The following is a 15,359-nucleotide window of genomic DNA, read 5'->3' on the forward strand; positions in this document are numbered from 1 at the left end:
CAGGTCATGCCCAGCTTTTCATCCACCAGCACCCCCAACTCCTCCTCCTTAGGGTTGCTCCCAATCCCTCCACCCCCCAGCCTGCATTGACACTGGATCATTTGGAGAATCAAGGACAAATGAACGTTTATATTGAATTTGTGCCCTGTGAACAAGCTTTTTTTTTTCCAGTATAAGCATTCTTTTCCCAGAGGTGTGTGGGATGTGTGTGATTTACAGTGGGGGGACTGAAAAGGGGAATTGCTGCAGATCATTGTACAGGCATCAGAATAACATTTTCTGTGTAGCCCGTCCTGCATGAAAGTGCAATGTCCACACACAAAAATCAAATGTATTTCAAATGTAATGCTACACATAATCTTTACTCCTCATTGGTCTCCCTTTCCATGGGTGTATTTTAGCTGTTTAAGTAACCTCCTGCCTCAGCTGGCACATTTTTTTGTGCTCTTTAGCAGCTCATTGCATCAGAGGCAGCAGGTAAAGCATTTCAGCCTCTCATTCGGATGCTTTTTGATTGCTGAAGATTGCAAGTTCATTTTTTGCTAATCGAGTTGGCAATTACACAGGCACTGAAGGGAGACACGAGCCAAAACTCCTGGCCTGGCTTTGAGGAGGCAGGACTGAAACTCTTGAGAGTGTCCCTTATTTCTGGCCTAACAGGGCAGTGGATAATGACACCCCCTGGTCACATCAGACCCTGGGCTGGTCTGAGATAAGAACCTGAAATGAAACCCCCTCCCTCCCAAGGACAGGTGGGGAGTGGGAGTGGCTGGTGATAAACAGAATAGCAAAGCCCCTAAGACCCATTTCTCACATCCTTAGACAACTTTTACCGATATTTTAATGGTCTGATCTTCATAAAAAATAACTTTTTGCCCCTTTTTCTTTTCCTCAGTGACCAGCATTAGACCCACGCAGGACTCAAATGCCTTAAGAAGGTGAGCTTTCATAGAACACATGTATCTATTAGGTTTGGTAAGAATTTATGTATTTTTTTTCTGTAATTTTGGCTCAAGAGTGGCTGATTCATTGAAACTCAGTGTGGTTTAGTCCTGGGAGCCGTGGTGGAAAAGCTTGGAAAAAAGTTTGGAACAGCAGCCTGGAAAAGGCCAACCTTAAGCTGTGCTTCGATCCTCCAAAGCCTCTGCAACCCAAACCAGGGGAGAAAACAACTTATCCAAGAGATTTTGGTGAGAACTGGAGGTGACATGCTGTATTTCCACGTGCATATAATATCCTGGGTGCTGCTAAATTACTGATAATTGACTGCTGAGTTGGGGGGATTATTTACGACTTGGTCCTGTCAGAGTGACAAAAAGCAGCCTTGAGGTGCTGCTGGCTCTGCTCACCTCCCCACTTCCAATATATCCTCAAGGCTATTGCTCCTGTCTGCTGTCACAGACCTACCTCAGCATTTCCATCCCATTACCTTCAGCCAGGAGCATTCCCTTAATTCCTGCCTTGTTTAGTTCTAGACTATAAATAACCCCAACGGCTCCGAAAACTGAGTCTTGCCCTGGAGGCTCCTCCAGACCTGCAAATTTCATTGGTTTGACAACCTTTACAGACTAACATCTCATCTATAATAATCCTAATGCTGGTTGGAAGTCTGTAATTATGGCCCACTCTGAGCTGGGGCACAGCAGATGAGGAATAATGTGGAGCACTTCACTGGAGGAAGTGCACTGAGAGTGTTTGTCAGGCCATTTTCTCTGTATGATTCTTATTCTGCCTTCCTCTCTCCCCAATTCCCCAGCCAGTATGATGGGAAAATAAATACAGATATTTATGCCCATTTCTGGGAATGCAGTTCTCAGCACATACAGCACCCAGGAGGGCTGTAAGGAATAAATGAGTGATCTATGGTGGGGATGTGCCAGGCAGGATGCATGTCTGTTTGACTGCTCCTGAGGAGCTAAATATTTCAGATGAGGAGGGTTTATGGTGCTGTGAATGTCACTGATATGTCAAAGGGACAAGAAGCTTACTGAGCTTTCAGGGGTTTATTCTTCAGCCTCCTGCTGGGGAGACGTGTGGAGGTGCTGTGGGTCCTGCAGTCCCACAGTTTATTCTTCAGCCTCCCCACAAGTCAGGAACCCAAAATCAGGGCATGGAAATTCATGGAATAGCAAAATCAAAAGCAGGGTGGGCAGCAGGGGAGGGGGGGATTCTGCCCCTCTGCCCCCTCAGGTGAGAACCCCCCAGCAGAGCTGCCTCCAGCACTGGGGAACAGCACAGGGAGGACGTGGAGCTGCTGGAGAGAGTCCAGAGGAGGCACCAGGATGATCAGAGGGATGGAGCAGCTCTGCTGGGAGGAAGTTATGGGAGAATTGGGATTGTTCCCCCTGGAGAGGAGAAGCTTTGGGGTGACCTTACTGTGTCCTGAAGGAGCTACAAGAAAGATGGAGAGAGGCTATTTCCAAGGGCCTGGAGTGGCAGGACAAGGGGAAATGGCTTCACACTGACAGAGAGGAGGCTTAAGTGGGATATTCACTAAAAATCCTTCCCTGTGAGGGTGTGAGGTGCTGGCACAGGGTGCCCAGAGAAGCTGGGGCTGCCCCATCCCTGGAAGTGTCCAAGGTCAGGTTGGATGGGGCTTGGAGCAACCTGGGCTAGTGGAAGGTGTCCCTGCCCATGGCAGGGGTTGGAATGAGATGATCTTTAATGTACCTTCCAACCCAAACCATTCCATGATTCTATGAAACCTGAACTCAAAGGGACCCACAAGGATCAACTCCTGGCCCTGCACAGGACAACCCAAGAATCCCACCGTGCACCTGAGATCACTGCCCAAACACTCCTTGAATTCTCCCTCTCTGCTGATGTAAGAGGAGCAAGGCCAGTTTCCAGGAGCTGAGGATCTGATCCTGTAATTAGGCAACACTTCCCTGCTCCGACAGCTGCCGGTGTGGAGGCAACCCACTGATGTCATGGCTGGGATGTGCAAATGAGGACGAGCCTGTGTGTTGTGCTCATTAAAGGAGGCACTAGAACTCTCATGTGGCCACCATCTGCCACCTTGTTTGGTGGGTTTTGATCATGACTCAGTGAATGGCTCCACAGAAAGTCCGTGATTAATCTCCGGGATGCGATTCCCTTCCTGGCGATGAAGGGTGGCAGAATTTAGCTGCTTACAATCAAACTGGGTGAATGTGCAAAATTCTCTTCAAAAGGCATCGGGATTCGGAGAAGCAGCTCGGTACAAAAATGGGGAAATGAGCTGGGGCTCTTTGTGCTGCCTATTTACAAACACCAGCCCCTGATAAAAGCTGGGAATATCTCCTGTAGATGAGCGGTGACTAAAACAGCCCTCGTGGTGGTGCCTAAAGGGCTGGTGGAAGGCACACCAAGTCTGAAGGCAGTTTTAAGGGGTGGCACTGGTTTCACAAGCTGTTAGGAGGCTTTTCTTTCTAGATGGTAGAAGGAATATTCCATTGACAGGTGTTTTGAAGTATTTCCCGTACGCTGACTCGGCTCAATTTGTCTATAATGAGTAAAATAAAATTTAGGGATCATTTAAGGGTTATTAATGGCCCTGATTTATTAATTATGCAGCAAACTTTAATTTTCTCTTCCTAAAAAAGCCAGTTCAATTAGAGCCCTTGGAGTTCTTAATTGTGTGTTGGAATAGTTTTTCAAATAACAAAGCATTAAGTCTCGTTACGGGTCCATTTCACTTTTTATGGAGATAATTTGACCATAACTGGTACTGACAGGGAATTTAAATAGTCTAAAACCAGCCTGGCAACAAACATAGAATCATAATGTGTGCAGCCTACGGCCCATGAAATTGTCCTCCAGTCAGGGAGGCTGCACAGGATGTCACAGAGAATGGGAAATATATACAGTTGTTTTTCCTGGCCATCCTTCAAATCTGCATCATAGGTCTATGTAACAATTTGAAAATATGCAGATTTATTTACTATATTCAAAGAAATCTGTCCACAGGGCTATTGATTTATATATCCCCCTCTCCCCATCTCTATTCACTTTCACCAGTGACTTTCAATCCTATAAAGAAAACTGTTTACACAGAGATTTACTTTGCAGCACCGTAGCCATGAATAGAAAATAAAGTTCTGAAACAAGAGGGTTTTTTCAGTGCTGTAACTCTTGCATTCCTCACTGCACAGGGAAATGAATCCATCCAGTGCTTGTAATATGTATTTCCTGTGGATGGAATTTATTTGCAGGGTTGTGCTACTCAGTGTTTGAGAAGTGGCTGGAACGATGAGGTCGTGCACAACAGAGGCAGCTTCAGTGTGGAGTTTTTCAGCCCACTTTGATTTTTAGGAGGAATGTGGAGTAAACTGTGCTCCCCATGGAAGCTTTGCAATCCCTGGGAGGTGGCTGATGGCAGGGTGGGATGCTCAGGCTGGAGCTGGATCCCCGTGATCAGGAGACTCAGGATCTCCCAGTAAGCGGGGCAAGTGAAAGCATGGAAAATCCAGGCAGAGTGCAAGGAAATCAGCCCACTTTATTTCCTGTTCCCTGATAGGACAAGTGCAAAGGAATCAGGTTTTACTTGTGCCTTTAATTTTTGGTGTGGTTTGGTTTGGGTTTGGTTTTAGCAAAGGGAAAAATGGAGCAAAGCTTCAAACTCCAGGTCTGAGCTATTGAGGGAAGCCCACGGAGCCCTCTGAGTGTCCAGCCAGGCAGCTCAAGGAAAATGATCTCCCACCCCCATGAGGAGGGGAAGGAGATCAATCCTCCAGGTCCAGGATTACAAGTGATGATCCAGAGGAAGCTTCCAGACTTCTCTCTGTGTCCAGACACCTGAAGTTGTTTTCCTGAGAATGTTCTTTTTGGAGTGCTGGCTCCCAGCCCCTTCTCCCTGCAGCTGTCCCAGCCTTTCTGTGCAATATCTTAGGAACAACTTTTCCCTCTTTTAGCCAGCAGAAATATGAAATATAAATAAAAAGCAGCTGTGGGTATGGGAGTTATTCTGACTTCTAAAAACAACACTTTTAAGAAGTGCTCTGGTTGAAATAAATATTATCACTCTACAGATGTCTCAGGGGAAGATGTGCTTTCTTCCTCTCTTTTTTTCTTCCAGGAAAAGGATGACAACTGATGTATTTATATATGGGAGAGTCTGCCCATTTTATTTGAAGACTGCAAGAAATTATTCAAGCTTCAAGCAACCCTTTGCTTCGTATTTTTAGGAAGAAAAATCAGCAAATTGAAAATCTTCTTGCCTTTCACAGGAAGGACATTGCAAAAAAACAAGGAAGAAAAAAGGCTGATGAGGATGAAGACGTGAAGAAAAGAGACTTGTTTTCTTGAGGAAGAACCTCTTAATTTTGGAGATAAACAGTTATTTTACTTCTAAGCAACTTATGCAAGGTGGGTTTATGCAGTGTTGGACCTTTACCTATGTCAAAATTGGATAAAGAGCCAAGAAAAGAGGATATTTCAGACCAAATTTTTTTTGGAGGCTGGTGGAAGACAAGCTGTTATGTTTTATTTTAACGTTGAAATTGCCTCCAATTTGAGCCATTTGACTTTTAAACTAAGAGAAATTGAATTTTAAGTAGATTCAGGGGCTTTCTTTCTCAAGCTTGCTCTCTTCGTCCTTCAGTTAGGAACTGAACCATCATGTGGTGGGCAAAGAGGAGATGGAATTTCCCAGCAATATCATCTGCATCATCAAAATGAGGTAAGATTGAATTGTATGGCACGTGGGGTTAATTCTGTGTGGGATAGAGTATTTGTGAGAGACTGAGCAGCAGATAAAAAGAACACACTGAAACCCATTTTTAATATACTTTAAACCTCGAATCCAATTTCAGAGAATTTCCCCCCAGATTTCGCTCTGTAAAGGTTAGAAATCACATCTGCATTGGGCCCAGGTTTCATTATTGTGATAGGAAAAGAGAAAATGGCTAAACAGGTGCATTTTTTTCCAAGGAATTGCCATTTTTTTCCCCTCTTCCCAACCATGGCAGCCAGCATGGAGAGCTGTGAGCCCCTTCTCCCACATCCCAGCCCAAGGGGGGCCCTGGCAGAGTCCTTCTCTGAGTTTTAGAGGAAATGTTTTAAAAAGAGAAATAGATGAAGTTGTTCCGCTTTTGGTACTTTTTTTTTTTACAAGCACGTGGAAAGGAAACTGCCTTTTGGGTGTTCTTGTAAATATTTTACTAGAAAGTGGCCTCGTGAGGGATTCTCTCCTTTGTTAGAGCCAGATTGCTCAGAATCAGTGCTTTTAGTGAAAATTGTTTTGGGGTCACATCAACATGTCCCAGTTTCCAGTTCTGCAGTGATGGGGAGGTATTTCTTAGAGTGTGTTCTTCTTTGGAATCATTTATGGTAATGCAGAAACTTCTCCACCAGTTACTAATTTTTACATAATTAAAATTTCATTTAAAAAAAAAAAAAAAAAATTATTGGAAGCCTTGTTATGTAAGTTGAATTTCTGGCCTCACTTGCTAAACATCTTGTATTTGTATGATTAGGTCGTGTCACATATGATTTGTAAATGGCATTTACCTGATCTGAGGCCTTCCAAAAATCATGAAGAAATAGGGTTGGAGCATCCTAGTCTAGTGGAAATTAAACACTATTAATTATCTTCAAGAGGCTGGCCCAGTTTCCCAGCACTTACTGTACTACCTGTGTTCATCTCATTTGGGGAGAATCCCACCACAGCAGGCAGGTTTGGCTTTATAACTGAAGTGGAACTGGGTTTAGGAAAGAAAGGGAACTCTTTATTTCCTCTAAAAGATAGTAAGGAGAAAAAAAAAATAAAGAAAACAACCAATCCAACATGTTTTTACCCTGTACTGAACACTTTTTGTCTGTATTATCTGCCTGGTAGAGCAATGTTATAAAGATTGGATGAGAAAAGATAACTCATAGAGGCACAATTCCATTTGGTTTCTCAGTAAACCTGGGTTTGTAAGGTGTGTTTAGGTCACTGAATGTTGGAGCCCTGGAGGAGACCGAGGGCATGAGTGAGTTTGACTTTGTGCTTCTCCCTGAGAAATACTTTTGGGAAAGGACAGTGGAGTGGTGCTGGGAAAATCTGGGTCCTCCTGGGCTGCTGGAAGATAAGGAGCCCTTCATTATATTCTCATTACTCCAGCTCTCAGCACAGAAAGGCAAAAAAAAAAAAAAATAAAGGTCACTAGCTTTTACCATCTGTGCTAAAATGAGTCGAAGGTAATAGAGAACTCCAAGATTTATTGCTTAGCCGCTGATTTGAGGCTTCATGGAAGTGGTAGGACTTTTAATCCGACCTCACCAACTCCTTACTTTGTAAAGGCGTCTTCCAGATCCCCCTGAATCGGATGGAAACATCAGAGCTTCTTTCAGCAGCCACTGGCTCAGGCTTTATAGGTTAACTGAAAAAATATGAGTCTGGAATACTGACTTGTGGATGTGTGAAGCTCCTCCTTTCCCTGTCCAACACCGAGCGTGCGAGTGTCCTGGTGCTGAACTGCTCATTAAATAGAACATTTCTGATGAAACAGAACAAAGTTGGGAATGTTTTTTTCAAGCAAACACGGTGCTAAAAAGGGAGCTGGAAGAATGCAATGACTTCTGTAGCCTGTCTGCACCAAGCACGACATTCTGCTTTCTCTGTTCCCACTGAACAAGCAAAGTCCCAAGAATTTATCAGCAGTATCAGCCTCATTAAAACAGGTATTTGTCATCTGGGTGTTATCTTTGTTCAGAGACACCTTTTCACTGTTCCACTCAAGCTGGCACTTGGCAAGGTCTGTCCAGCTGCTTAATCTGACTCATTAAAGCAGCTGACTCGTGCATTCATTAGTGTCTTTGCATCCTGATGAGGCTTTCTGATGGCTTTGCAGTTTTCTTTGCAGCTCCCGCTCCTCAGAAATCCTCCTCTCCAAAACCTGGCAGTAACACCCTGAGGATGGGGGGAAGGATGTGTGGCACACACAGCCCTGCACGTGGAGCATTCAGGTGGGTTACAGATGATTACAGATGTTGCTATCAGCTCTTTGGAGGTCAGAATTTGGAGCTTTGCCCTGGGACACGTTCGCTTTGGGTGAGATGGATCTCAAAAGGGCAAGGAAAGAAATGAGGTGAAAGGACCTGATTGTGTTGGACACTGCAGCTGAGTCAGCAAGGCCAAATGTGCAATCTTTGAATTAAATGCTTTGCAGCTGATTTAATCATCATATGAGCTTTCAAGCTTTTTTTAAGCAGGTGCCTGTTTTCGTCTGGCCAAGGGATGTTATTGCTCAGTGAGGGTTTCATCAGCAGCATCTCCCTCTCTTTCCACGTCTCTCTGCTTTTCTGTGGGAGGCCAGGTGTAAATACTGGGGGATTTCAATAAACACAATTCCAGACTTTCAGAATTTCCTCACTATTTTAGCTTTAACTCCCCAAAACTCACCCTCATCAAGCAAAATAAAAATAAGTCGTGCACTTCCATGTTACTGTGAATTGCTCAAAATGAGATAAATGAGGGATGAAGCCACTCAAACCATGGGGACAGTGCAATCTGAGAAGCCAAACTTGCATGAAGGGTGAATGTGTGTGAACATCCCCATTTCCAAACTAAATAAGCAGTGTTTTGGTTCTAAAGGCACTTGAGCTCCCAGTGACCACCACATGGGGAGGAAAGAGCTGGATTGTTCCTTCAAATAAATCCCTGTCACGTCAGTCCGGGTTTTATTTGAATGTTTTGTGGTCACAATCCTGCCCCCAGCCCGCTGATTATTGAGGTTTTTCTGCACTGGCTGTGCCACAGACATGGGCACTGTGAGCTGATTTGCTGTCTGAGGCTTTGAATCATCACTCATTAAAGCCACTCTGCTGCCTCTTGGATCAGGGCAGCAGTAAAACCGTATCAGATCCTTTTTTGCTGCTAAATTTAACAATTCCCAGTCAAAACTTCTCTTATTTAAGTGTGTGTTTAAATCGCTTTCTCGTATCCGAAATTAAGTCTTAAGCCCTGGTAACATATTAATTTATTTATTTTTTTAATTTAATGTACCTTTTAATTAACTGAACCAGAGAGCCAGTTTACATCTGGAAAATTCAAATCCTTTAAATCACTGCGAGTTTCATCTTAAACTCACAGGAATCCGTAGATAAATCCTGCGACTTTCCCAAGAGCCACATGCCTGCAATTATAGCTGCAAGGTGAGATCCCAGAGTTGGGACAAAAGGTTATTTTGATTTTTTTTTAATTTTTTTTTGCTGGCTGCTTTCCCCCTCTGCACACAGGGCAGTGACGAGCAGGGCTCGGTGAGTGTTGCGTGGCTTTGATTCGATTTTATTGTTCTCTGCTGTGATAACAACCACTTGGGAATCAAATCAAATTCTGTCTTTGCCTGCTGGATTCATGGCTTGTTAAATGCACTTTCTGCTTAAATGGCTGTAGCAATTTTGATCCGTGCAGCTCAGCCACGTCCTGTGAAAACATCCCAGTGGATGGAATTCAGCGGGAGTTTATTCCTCAGGCCTCTTTCCCAAAGAAAGGAGTGCAGCCTTCCTGCCCACGCTGCTCCAGAGAGATGCTGTCAGGTGTCATAGTAACAGCCCAGTGAATGTCAATTAATTTTTATCCATGGACTAGTCTGACTTTAGCAAGAGGGGTTTGTGCACATGAGAAGGAAGAATCTTGCCCTGGACAGGAGGAATCCCTGAAGCTCAGCTGTATCCATGTAAATAAAAGGCTGCAGGCTAGACCTGCTCAGCCATGCAGGAGTTCACTGAACAGTTTTAATGCTCTTCTTTCAGTAGAGGGTAATTTGATTATTTTTTTCAGTCCTTAATGGCAGGATAGATGATGTAATAAATTAAAACCCAGTCCAGTCTCCCCAGCAGAGGAGGGGATTAACTTTACCCTGTGTAAAAGTTGTACCTGACACTGGGAGGGTTTTGGAAGCAGCAGCACAGGCAGGGAGGCCTCTCCCTTTGGATGTTTCAGGATCTCCAGCTGATTCTTAGTGCAAAGGTTTAAGTGGGGAAGAAAAATATCCTCACCAGCTACAAAAGCACCATCAAGGTACATTCCCAGGGATTTCTCCCCTGAGATGGACGGGGTTTGCTTTTGGTGCCCAAAAAGCTGCTGGCTCTGGCTGAGGATTTCCCAGGAATGGGGTCATCCCCAAAGAAGGGCTTTTTCTCCTCCATCCAGTCCATCTGCTCTCCTGTTCTGTAGGAATTGTGTTCCCTGGGATCTTAACTCATCCATGTTTAATGGTGAACATGGTGGTGGTTTTAGGTTGATTGCATGATCTTGAAGGTCTTTTCCAGCCTCAGTGATTCCATGATTCTGTCCCCTCAGATTTGCCAGACCTGGCCCAAGGTGAGGCAGAGAGGGGACAGCGTGGTCCTCAGGACTGAACAAGCCTAACTGGGAGAAAAGTTTCCAAAAATCTAAGCCTTTCAGCAGAACTGGAAGCAGAAAATCCGGTGTTATTCTTGGAGAAGGACAGTGCTTGATGTCTGCCCCTCTTATTTTTTTTTCTCCTCTTCCCACAGCCTAATTTTCACAGTGCACCTCACCAAATGCCTCCCTGGTTTTGATGTAGAATTCACTCCTGTTTTGTAGCCTTGAAAGCTGCATTTGATGAGAAGTTCCCGTTCCCCAAAGAAATTCACGATCCTGAACAAAAAAGCGAAGCAACTCTGAGCGAGGGAAGGCAAGATAAAAAGAAACAAGCAGCAGGCAAAGCTGGGAGAAAAATAAACCTCCTGGTGCAGAGGAAGGTGTGTATAAAGAATGCCTGAGCCAGGGAAACTGCCTTTGCTGGGTGCCATCAGTTTTCCCACTGTTGCTCCCTCTTTTCTCAGGGGGAAACATTTTCAGCCTTTCCTTGGGATCTCACTGGTCTGAACGAGGATCCCTGAGCTTGTCCTGGGCTTTTCATCAAAGGAACTGCCATCAGTGAGGTCACTTTTAGAGGTTTTTTGTTTGGTTTGGATCATTTCTCTGCCTGCTGAGGTTTCCAGGCATTTGGATGTTCTTGGGGTGTTTTAATACTGAGAGTGGTCAAATCCTCATCTGATTGACACCAAAGAGTTGGAGTCAAGTGATTTGTCAATTATTTACCCTCTTCCAACTTTAAGGTTTTCTGTGAGTTTCCTCTTCTAACCCTAACAAAGAAATGCAGGTGTGAGCCCTGAGAAGAAGGGATTTTCTTCCTACACATGTTCTGTCCCCAGGGTTTGATACTCATTAATTCAGATTAAGGAAGTGCTGACCCCCACCTTGATCTCCCACTTGTACCAGTGCTTGTACCTCCCTTTGTATCATGAAGCCATATGCAAATGGCAATTAGCAGCTGAGCTGGGTGCTTGATTGGATTAGGTGGTGTCAAAACATTAATCATGGCAATCACAGCTCTTCTGCTCCTGGACTTAAAAAAAAAAAAAAAAAGGAAAAAATATATTGTATGTCCTTGGATATAAAAAAAATGCCAATATTCTGGCACTGTTTTGCTCTAATTTCTTTTTTTTTTCTGTTTTGAATCTGAAGGGCAAGAAATCTCTGTAGACAACCTCATTTCCTATATTTTCCAGCTTAATACCTGTTGTGGATAAATTTGGGGAGGGTAATTGGTGATTCAGGTGCTTGGCTAAACTGACAGAATGTTTTAAGAGGTACTTTCTCTAAAAACTCCAGCTCTAATTCTTTCTCCTCTGGGAACTTTGCTTTTCATTAAGGAGCAAGGGCAGAACTGGAGGAAGAAAACAAGGAGCTGATTTCCAACCTCAGATGCAGCTTTTGCTCAGGAAATGCTGCTCTCTGCAGTACATTGGGGAGTGTTTGTCTTCTCATTTCTACTGGAAAATATTTTGTCACTAGAAAATGGGCTTTATTCAAACCAATTTCCATATCTCACTGACATAATGTTACTATATTGGCTCATCCTCAAGTCTAAGTCAATCTGCAAAATATCCTGTTGTGGAATAATTTGCATGTGTAATTTTCCAGAGCAAATCCTGCAAAGATTTGACTCACAGTGAATTCAGTAGGACTGTTCAGGTTCACATGTGCTTTTCAAATTAAATCTGAAGTGCACAGTTGTTTACAGGGCCAAAACCTGGGGTTTTTTTGACAGCATCACGGAAAGCTCAAAGTAAACAAAATCTCCTCCTACAAGAACACAGTTGCAGGGTAACAGGATAATGGGTAATATCAAATATGTATTGATTAATTCAGAGCCATTTCAGCACTTAGGGCCATGGATATGAGTCCCAGAATCGTGGAATGGTTTTGGGTTGGAAGGGGCCTTAAGAGATCATCCAGTTCCACCTCCTGCCAAGGTCAGGGACACCTCCCACGAGACCAGGCTGCTCCAAGCCCCATCCAACCTGGCCTTGGACACTTCCAGAAATGGGGAGTCAGTGGTTTAACATAAATAAAGCAACCTTAAGTAATTAAGCCAAAGAATTGAAGAATAGAGCTTTAATTTTTTATTTCTTTTCCCAGAACTGTTGCTCCCCTCTCCTGTGACTGTTCTCTCTGATAATTTTTTTGCAGCTCTCCTGTATTTTTGCCTTAATGACTTTAGGACCTCAATTACACGCATTCCTACATGCTTGATGCTTTCTAAGTGGTGAAAAATTATCCTTGCTCTGAGAAGCTCTGAGTTAGAGAATTCAAATAATCCAGCAGCACAGCCGAATGAAACAAGCAGCTCTCACCCTGGGTGTGTGGGCAGGTCTGGAGATGGCGTGGCAAAGATCACCAGAGGGTGGGAGCAGAGAGGTTTTGGGGAGGGTCAGAGTGGGTGAAGGGGCAGAGATGGTTGTTCTAGAGGGTGACAGAAAGATGGATCTGCTGGTGCCACAGGAGCTGAGGGACTTTCCCTTTTGACTGCCCGGTGCTTGCACGGAACATTTTCTTCTTCATATCACTTAGACTTAATTTCAAACCTGAGGAGTTTCAAGCAGAGGGCAATTTTTAAAAATTGATCTGCTGGAGCGATGCCCTTTCTTGCCTCGCAGGAGTGAGAGCAGTTGTTGCTCACCTGCCCCAGATGGGAGCTCTGCAGGTCTGAGGTGCAAATGGGGGGCAGCTTTGCTTGGACCTGGGATTTAGGCTGGATTATTTCTGCCCTTAGGGCTTGAAATTAAACCTTTAAACTCTTGAACAAAGAAATCCCCACCCTCCCACCCAGAGGTCCAGTCTGAGGTGATGGCAATACAGCTGGCCTTTAAACAGTGCCTGCAGAAAAGCTCTTTTGCTCAATTTCAGAAGTTTCTAAAACATTATTTATGGCATTCACTTCCTTTTAAGCTTGAGCAAGCTCAAATTTAAAATGAGCAGAGTGACAATGAGTGTTTGTAAAAGGTCCACAAGTAATGTTTTTGGTGCAGACACAGCACTCACAGGCTGGGTGATACATTACCGAGGTGCCTTTCAACACCTCCTGGAAGTGACAGTACCCTTATCTCAGACTCATCCAGATTAAAAGCTTCCTCGGTGTTCTATCATGTATTTCCAGTGCTTTTAATGTCACAATATTTCTCTGGTTTAGACTGGACTGCTTTCAGGCTGAAGCTGTTTTGTTCAGGGCTGTGTTCAGCTGGTTAGAGGCCGAGGAACGGGTTTGGATTCCTTGTTTTAATCTTTATTTTCCAAGGCAAACAAACCAAACAGTGGTGAGGGGTGACTCTGTTTTCCAAGGAGTCGTCCACGTTAATCCTTTCAAGGGCTTTTGGGAAGAGGTGATGTGTTAGGGATGGATAGAGCAGAGCAGTCCGTGAGAGCCATTAGCAGAAGAAAGTTAAATATTTTAAGTCATGTTTGGTATTCCCAGTGCCTAAACCCAGCTTACTTTTCCTTAGGCTTTAGCAGAGCCCTGCGTGGGCTCAGCTCTTCTCCCACAGGACCAGTGAGCTCCTTCCTGATTGATCTCACCAGAAGCTGTTTTGGAAAACTTGAATTAAAGATATATTTATCTCTGAGACTTAATGTGTGTGGGCACCGATCCAAAGCCCATTAAAGTAAATGGGAAAAGTCCCATTGGTTTTATGCCTTTTCAGATGATGCCTTCAGGACAGTGCAGGTGATAAACAGCGTGATGGGTTTGGTGAGGGATCCTCAAAAGAGCTGGGGAGATGCTTTTAAAATCCCTGCCTTCAGCTCCCTGAGGTGATTGACGTTTATACTCTGGGCTGAGACAGTAGAGATATCCTGTTTCTTTGTATCCTGCTTGTCCAGCCATAAATAAGATCCCCATAAAAGCAAATAAATATGCTGTGGCAGTTCTTTGAATGGAGGAAAAGGGTGTGTGGGTGTTGGTGATCCTTTTGAAGTGCCATTTCTAAAGGAAAGTTTGACTTGGGCTTCTGAGGATCAGTGAAAAAATTCTTATTCTTTCAATGTCCTTTAAGGTCAGATTTCTACCAGCACCTTTAGCCATTTTGACTTAAAAATTGTGGATGGGGGCACAACACAATTGAAAATCCAGGCTCAGCTTTGCCACAAGAGCCACTCTCTGCTTGCTACAGAATATTTCTCAATAATTAAAATAATGTACAGGCTCAGAATTGTGTGTGTGAGTGATACAACATTTGTGTGTGTAACATTTGCTGCTCAAAGCAGGGAAACCAGACAATCACGTTTCTCAGGAGGAAAGAAAACACTCTCTGAGTTGTAAAACAATTTTCACTGTGTCCTTGAGGGGGGCATTTAAAGGAACGTGTTACCTTAAACCAAAACCTGGAAGAAAGCCATAGATAGGAATTTTAACTTTGAATTTTACATGGAATTTTTTTTTTTCTGTGGTTAGCTGTGCCATCCGTTCAGTTTACTTTGGGAGGCTGATTTACACACAGCCCTGCTCCAGGTCAGAGATAACACTCCCAGAAGATGCAGCCAAGTTCCCTCCGTGAGGAAAGACACGGAGCAATGAAACTTCAGAAAAGTCAGATCTGTTTTATCGAATTTTCTCAGGCAAGAGTAGGAATTTGAAGATAAATCACTTCCCTGGGTTCAGTCATTTAATTGGTTTCAATCATCTGGAGGGGAGAAGTGCAATAAGCTGTGTGATAACGACAAGTGATTTAATGGCAAGATCTGCTTTCCCTGCTCTTGGGATGTCCCTGGCTGGGGGACAGGGCCCTGTCCCTGTGGTGGTCCTGGATCTCCAGCAGGCTCTCCATCCTTTTTGGAGCTTCTCCAGTTCTTGAAATGGGGCAGTGAGGGGTTGAGGGACAAGCACTAAAACCAGCTTTGAGATGATGGCATTTCCTGATCTGCTGTTGTCTGTCCTGTGTGAGGGATTTCCTGCTACTGACATAAATTGCAGGAGATTATTATTATTATTATTATTTGAAAGTGGTTTTCACGTGGTAACAACCACAAATCAATGTAGGAAATAACTCTAAAAGAAGGGGCACAGCCTCTTCTCCCAGGCAACAAG

At 44.0% G+C, this 15,359-nt stretch overlaps 1 long non-coding RNA gene across 1 annotated transcript; it reads left to right on the forward strand.

Moving 5' to 3' along the window:
- The first annotated feature begins 5,222 nt into the window (after nucleotides 1–5,222).
- LOC126636394 (uncharacterized) lies at nucleotides 5,223–7,900 on the forward strand. Its single transcript, XR_007627953.1, has 3 exons — nucleotides 5,223–5,346; nucleotides 5,582–5,659; nucleotides 7,827–7,900. It is a non-coding gene; the product is annotated as an uncharacterized LOC126636394 (long non-coding RNA).
- Nucleotides 7,901–15,359: the final 7,459 nt, after the last annotated feature.

This window comes from Myiozetetes cayanensis, unplaced genomic scaffold (genome assembly GCF_022539395.1).
Source record: "Myiozetetes cayanensis isolate MyiCay16 unplaced genomic scaffold, myiCay2020 scf13, whole genome shotgun sequence".
Lineage (NCBI taxonomy): Eukaryota > Metazoa > Chordata > Aves > Passeriformes > Tyrannidae > Myiozetetes > Myiozetetes cayanensis.